This window comes from Orcinus orca, chromosome 9, assembly GCF_937001465.1.
Source record: "Orcinus orca chromosome 9, mOrcOrc1.1, whole genome shotgun sequence".
NCBI lineage: Eukaryota > Metazoa > Chordata > Mammalia > Artiodactyla > Delphinidae > Orcinus > Orcinus orca.
Window position 1 is genome coordinate 67,529,321 of NC_064567.1, and position 6,654 is coordinate 67,535,974.

The following is a 6,654-nucleotide window of genomic DNA, read 5'->3' on the forward strand; positions in this document are numbered from 1 at the left end:
CTCCTGGAGGTGTGAGAAGAGGTTGCTAAAACTTCTGTAGTGAAGGAGTCTCTGAGGAGAGTAACACGAGTGCCTGTCAATTTTTTTTTTCTAAATCAGTGTTTTTAATAAAGGGAAATGTGCTTCTGAGAGAAAGTAACTGAGCTTGTTGGTTTGTAGTCCTTTCAACAATACAACCTGATTATTTAGCTGAGAGTAATTACTGAGATCAATACCATTCAGTGACTCTCCGTATTTAGGCAAAGAGAAGCCTCACTGGTGTTTCCTTTGAGAAGAGATACATCCACTGAGATGAAAGGCCCAACTCGATTTTTCATGAGATGCTTTTATTTTGATTTTCATTTTCTTCATGTCGGCATTCCTTGTGAGACTGTGTTTTATTGCAAACCTTTTGCACCAGCCAGCATATTCACACATAAATGGGTGCTTTTCCTCAGGCAGAGAGAAAATATGGCTCTTGAGACCAACCATGTTGCATAGCTTCCACCATGGTCTTCTCTTGGACACTGACACACATTCCTTTCTGGGACACGAGTTTTCACGTGTTGCTTACCCTCACCTCTCTGCTTGAATGTTTTCTGGCATACTTCACATGTTATTTTCTTTTTAGCGGGTTTCTCTCAAATGTTTTTGGCACAATGAACATCCCTTTTGACAACGTGGCTCTCGTAGACTTTTCTTCTCATCCTTTCAGACTGCCGGGTGAAACAATGTGCTTGCCATTTCTTTCAGGGTTTCACTTGAACAGTGATTCATTTTTCTGCTGGCACTGATGGATTTCTAGCTGCTGATGTTCTTAAAGGTCTTCTTACAACCTTCAAACTGGCATACGTATTGCTTTTGCTGATTTTCATGTTTGCACTCAAAATGTTTCTTCAAGCTTGATTTTGTGGAATTTTTATTTTTTTTTTATTATTTTTTTTTGCAGTACACGGGCCTCTCACTGCCGTGGCCTCTCCTGTTGCGGAGCACAGGCTCCGGACATTGGCTCTGGAGTCTGGTAAGGAGCAAAAGAACCTCCTGGGGACCATGGGGGGAGTGGGGGAGGGAGCAAGGGCAGGGGTGGGGTGGGGCTGGGCTACTGCCTATCTCAGTGAACAGCATCTGCATAGAACACGTCAGTGACAGGCAGGAAGGACACTGCCCCCGAAATCAAAGCCAGGCACCCCAGGGAGCACCGTGCAGGGCCAAGAAGACACTCACACGTGTGGCCCCTTGTGTTCACCATGTTCAGGCAGCCAAGACTCTGGCCAGAGTGAACCACTCTGGACCGACCCCACATACTACCCAGGTGTACATTCTGGAATGTTTCCCCGTGGGGCCTATCGATGTTAATTTGGACCAGTTTTATAGCCTTTTGTTGGAAGGGGCCCCATTCAAGGCGGGCTGATTAGTAAGTAACAGTATCAGAGAGAGTAAGTAGAATCTCTACACGAGGACTATATTGCCTCCAGAATGCAACACTGACTAAACGATGCTGGAGTTTTATGTCCTTAATGAGTGTGTTAACAAACGTCCTTAAAGGAGGATGTCATCGCTGGAATATCATATCCGTGCTGATGGAGAACAGTGGATGCAGTTAGATGTTGTCTGCAGAGATCGTGTGCAATTGCAAAGAGGTCCTTACTCTAGAAGGTGGCTGGAAAAGGTGCATTGCTTCCCTTGGGGTGAAGGCAAACTGACGCTGAGAAGCTGTTAAAATAGGCACTGAAGAGAACATATTAGCCAAACCTTTTACTATCAAAATATTTACTGGTTGTTAATTGGATGACATCAGTAATTTTAATAATATCGGGTATTGGGAATGGGGACCTTAATGGATGGGACCATAGTGTTAAAGTTGCAGTAATCCACTGTGAGGCATTATTCTTTTTTTCTTCAATTTTTGAAGGTTTAAGAACAGGCGAATTTGCCTATTAAATGGAGAGGCGGTGGACATAATCACCCCTTTATTAATTAGGTCTTATATGAAGTTTGAGTTCTTGAAGGCCCTGTTTTAACTTAAATTGGACCACTTTAATATTTTAACTGGGTCTTTTTTTGTCAAGCCAGTTTCTAAGTGCCAAAGACTTTACTTGGCTTCAATTTATTACTCATTATTTCAGAGTGTCTATTTCCAATATAGAATATTTTAGGGCAATAGATATTATGACTATGGGAAACTTAGGCAGGACTATAACATAAAATAAGGAATACCCTTTTTTCCTGTATTTTATGTTTAGTTACTCTCCTAGGGTTATAGGGAGTTCCATGTTTAAATTTAGTAGGATCTTCTGATAAAACTGTAATATGGGATCCAGTATGATTAAATCCATGAAGCTTTGTCAACTGGTGCATTTTAGCAGTTGTTAAATTTAATTTAGCACCTATGCTGTAGAGGCAGAAAAGGCAATCAGCACCCTTTTTATCTTTTTGTCATAGAAATTATTTTAGTAAATTTTGGATTTTCAATTGTTTTTAAGTTACGGACCTTTGTTTAAAAAATATTATACACACACACATATATAATTCATTTTTTATTTTCTCCCTCTGTATCTAGGTTTTTTCCTTTCATTCCATTATTTTCCCTCTGTTTTGGGCTTCTAGGCACCTATGCCTGTGTTTTCAGTTTGTCTCTGTCTGATAACTCAGCGTGAAGCATGTAGGTGGTTATAGGAAACGAGGGGTAGGGGCTCATGGCCTGCCTTTAGGCAGCCGGCTCTTACTCCAGGCCTTCCCAGTCCACCACTAGAGGACTAGGGTTTGCAGCCTCTCCTTGGGACAGTGCAGTAAGACCCACTGTCAGAAGTATCAGTCCCTTCGCATGTTATGTTGGGGTGCTTACTAAGGCCCAAGCACAATGGTTAGTGGTCTTGTATTATTTAAGTAATTGGATACCTGGCAGGTGTTCTGAAGGGGGTTGCTGGGATGAAATCTTTGTTTCCTTGAGCCAGAGGGCCCCTCCGGATTACATGTTGGGTGGCTGGTCTTAGAAGGTGCAGCCTGTGATATTCCTGACAGTCTAGGGAGCATAAAGCTCTCTGTGTACAGCAAGGAGATACGCAGCAACAAAGAGAGGTAGCTGCTACCCACACCTGAGCAACATCAAAATGACACCCAGCTGCCGTTTCTCTCCCATGGGGGGAGCCCAGCCAACAACTTCCTGCACGGAAGTCCCCTGAAACACACAGACCAACCAGAGTTCTACCCCAAATAATGATGAAGAAACACCACCACCACCAAGGAGAGTCCCCTGGAATAGGTCTCTGCCAAACACAGACTGTGACTAGAAGCAGAACCACCAAATCTTCCAGCCTGGAAAGCACAGCTCAAGTAGCCTCAGGCTGCAAGACTAAAGCCCAAGCTCAAATTCCATCCCAAACTGCTCTCCCTGTGGTCTGGAGCCAATTAGTGAGCCAAGAGCAGCTCGAAAGAAGTTATCCAAGAGTCAGTGGTTGTGGCCATAGTGCCAACTGTATTATAAGACTTTAAGAATTCTTTTGATGGCGGGATACAACACACTGATTCATGCAGATGAAAGGCTGAATGTTTTGTTACTTAACGCTACTGAGAGAGATGGCCGCTGGGCAGGGCCACACAGGGAATGACACCCAGGGAGGGGGTCACAGCAAACTAGAGTTGTGCGGTGCAGCTAGGTAGGCAGCTTTGGCAAGCAGTGTGGGGTTAGTTAGGTTTTGCAGGCTCCCTGAGGACTGGCTGATTTGAATCATTTAGTGTAGGGCTTATCCCTAGTCCGGTACTTGCAGTGATTAGGGCGATGCCACGTGGCCCAGAGTATGAGCGCCTGGTCAGCGAAGTTAACTTTTCAGAGCACATGGTGGGCTCTAGCAAAGCGCATCCTACACTCAGAGGCCGACAGCAGCCGCACTGAAAGGCTGAAAGCCTGGCACTGGATAAATATCCAGGTCCCTTCACAATTTATAGGCACCTAGAGATTTAATTTAAAAAATTTGTTTAATGATTGACAAAGGCCTATATATTTTTTTCCATTTCTTGGCACATAAACTGCATGTTTACATTAGGCACAATTTTCTTAATTACTTTTTTTATAAACATGAAATACTGGTTCATTTGATGAGATTCTTTCCAGAATTTTCTAAAATTCCAATAAAATACGGAGAAGTGATGTCAGCTCTTAAAAACCTCCCATATGAGTGTTCATTTTGAAGCCTTAAGAGAGTTACTGAATTTCACAAAGTGCTATATTTGTAATAAACCTGCTGACTAAGGAAATCTTACCACAGATTAATTCAGCAGGGTTAGGCAAAAATAAAATATCATAGTTTCCCTACTCTTGGTCAGTTTTTAAATGTTTTTAAAAAATTAACAGACACACTCCAATAAATGTAATTTTTAGGGTTTATAGCAGCCAAATTAATATAGCAACCCAATATAACATTAACAGGCTACTACAATGATTTTATGTAGAATTGTACAACGTAACTTCAATTACATATTTCATACTGCTCAGCAATCCATCTGTGTTAATCTAGAAACTTCATCTCTCAATTTCCCCAATTATTACTTCAATTTTTTTTTCTCTTTCCGTCCTTCCTCTTTCTTTCCTGTTACCTTAGAGGCAGTTTTTCTTTTCCTATCTAGGGTAACTCCTCCCATCTGTGTGTTTGGACCCCATTATAATTTTTCAGGAGTATTATCCAACTTTCCTTTCCTGAATATTCAACCAAACCTTCTCAACTAGATCTTTTCCATCTATATGGAATTATTCCTACGCCTCTATCCCATATCATCCTTACTTACAGCCCTATCTCTCTGCCATTCCACTGTTAATCTCTTTTAAAAAAATTATGTTTTGCTGTCTTTGTTTATTCATCTCCTATGCATTTACTAACATAGTTTATGCCAACACAGCTTTTGTACCATTTATTTATGGAACAATCCTTCCTAAGGTCATCAATGACCTCCATTTTTTGGCCCCATGCCAAATCTAGGGGACTTTTTAGTGCTCATTTCATTGATTTCTCGGCAGCATCTGGCACTGCTAACTGTTTACTCTTTCTTCTATCACCCTCTTACTTTAGCTCCCATGATGCAATACTCTTGTACAATGCCAGAATTAAAGTACCTGAGCGAAAGCAACATCAGTAGGAATTTAAGAAGAAAAGAGATGAAACACATCACCAGCAAACTTGATTGTCCAAAGATAATCACGTGATTGTTGCATAGACTATCCATCAAAGTCCCTTCTCCTTTCTTTAGTAGTAACTGGACATAATATGCCCAGTTATATTACATTTTTCAGCTTCTCTTGCAGTTCGCTGTGGCCATCTGCTGAAATTCCCTCCAAAGTTAGGTAAGAAGCACTACAATGGTCCTATGAAACTTCCCACATATCCTGCTCTGTGCTCTTACCTGTTTCATGGGGGCAAGTTGAACATGGCAAAGATATAGTCAGCTCGGATCTCTGAATGACTAAGTGAAGCAGAGATAACCCCCTTTCACTGTCATAAACATACATCTCCTTGGGCTGGAAAATGTTCCCACAGACTTTAATGTACATCAGAAACACCTGGAAAGTTTAACACACATTGCTGGCCCTCCACACCAGAGTTTCTGATTCAGCAGATCTAGAGTGGGGCTCGAGAATCTACTTTCCTGACAATTTTCTTTCTTATACTTTGAGAAGTGCTGTCCTAGACTACTACGCAAAAAGAAACAAGTCTTTTATGTCTCTTTTTTCAGCCATTAAATTCGGAGTCTATTGCTAAAGGACTTAAGCTTCCCCTATCTAATTCAGAAATGATTATGGAAACATTATCAAAATTATCTTATTTTCATGCTGGTACGAGTAGCCAATTTGACACAAAATACAACAACCTTGGAAGCACATTGAGTGACTGGGAAATGGGTCAAATTGTCCAAGTTCTCTGTTTTGTCATCTTCCTACAGATTGTCCTATTTCCCCTAAAACTGACCTCCAGCTTCTAGGCCACAATACCGTCCAAAGATGCTCAAATGTGTAAATAATTAAGGAATTAAGGCTTAGAGCAGAAGAAATAGGGAGACAAAAAATGGAGGGGAAAAGGTACTTCACAAAGCAACATGATTGTGAATTTTGAAACTAAAATATATTTAGAAAAATAAAATTCATTCCAAAATTTATTTGGTATTTTTGGGTGGGAGTATCTGGGGTGGGGGGAAGAATGTGTATGCTATTTGGAACCAGGATACAAATTACAAATGCTCTCCAGAGAGAATGGGTATACTGGAGAGGAGTCAGCAGAAATGGTCACTGATTCAAATCCTGTAACTGAGCAGATGAGAAACCTTGGACTACTGAGTTCAGCCACACAGGGAGTAATCTAGACAAGCCCTAAGATCCCAACCAGATTTGACAATCTGACTCTGTTGCTGAACTGCTTATTTTATAACAGGGAAAAGAATAGATCTTTACCATCCTGCAATGACACATATATAGTAGGCTGAAAGCATTTTTGATGGACAGATATGTTTTTCATGACATTTAACTAGAATAGCGAAAGAATTCCATCCTTAAACCTGACATATTTCAGTTTAAACGCCTTGGATTTTTTTTCTTTTTTGGTGGGGGAATAAAATTTGAAGCTTGAAACGGAAAGTTGAGACATGCTGATTCTTATAATTTCCAAGTAGTACAGGAAAGGGAAGAGAGCT

General features: G+C 41.0%; 1 pseudogene; it reads right to left on the minus strand.

The window, feature by feature from the left end:
• Positions 1-252: 252 nt before the first annotated feature.
• LOC101280705 (transcription factor IIIA-like) lies at positions 253-888 on the minus strand (annotated as a pseudogene).
• Positions 889-6,654: the final 5,766 nt, after the last annotated feature.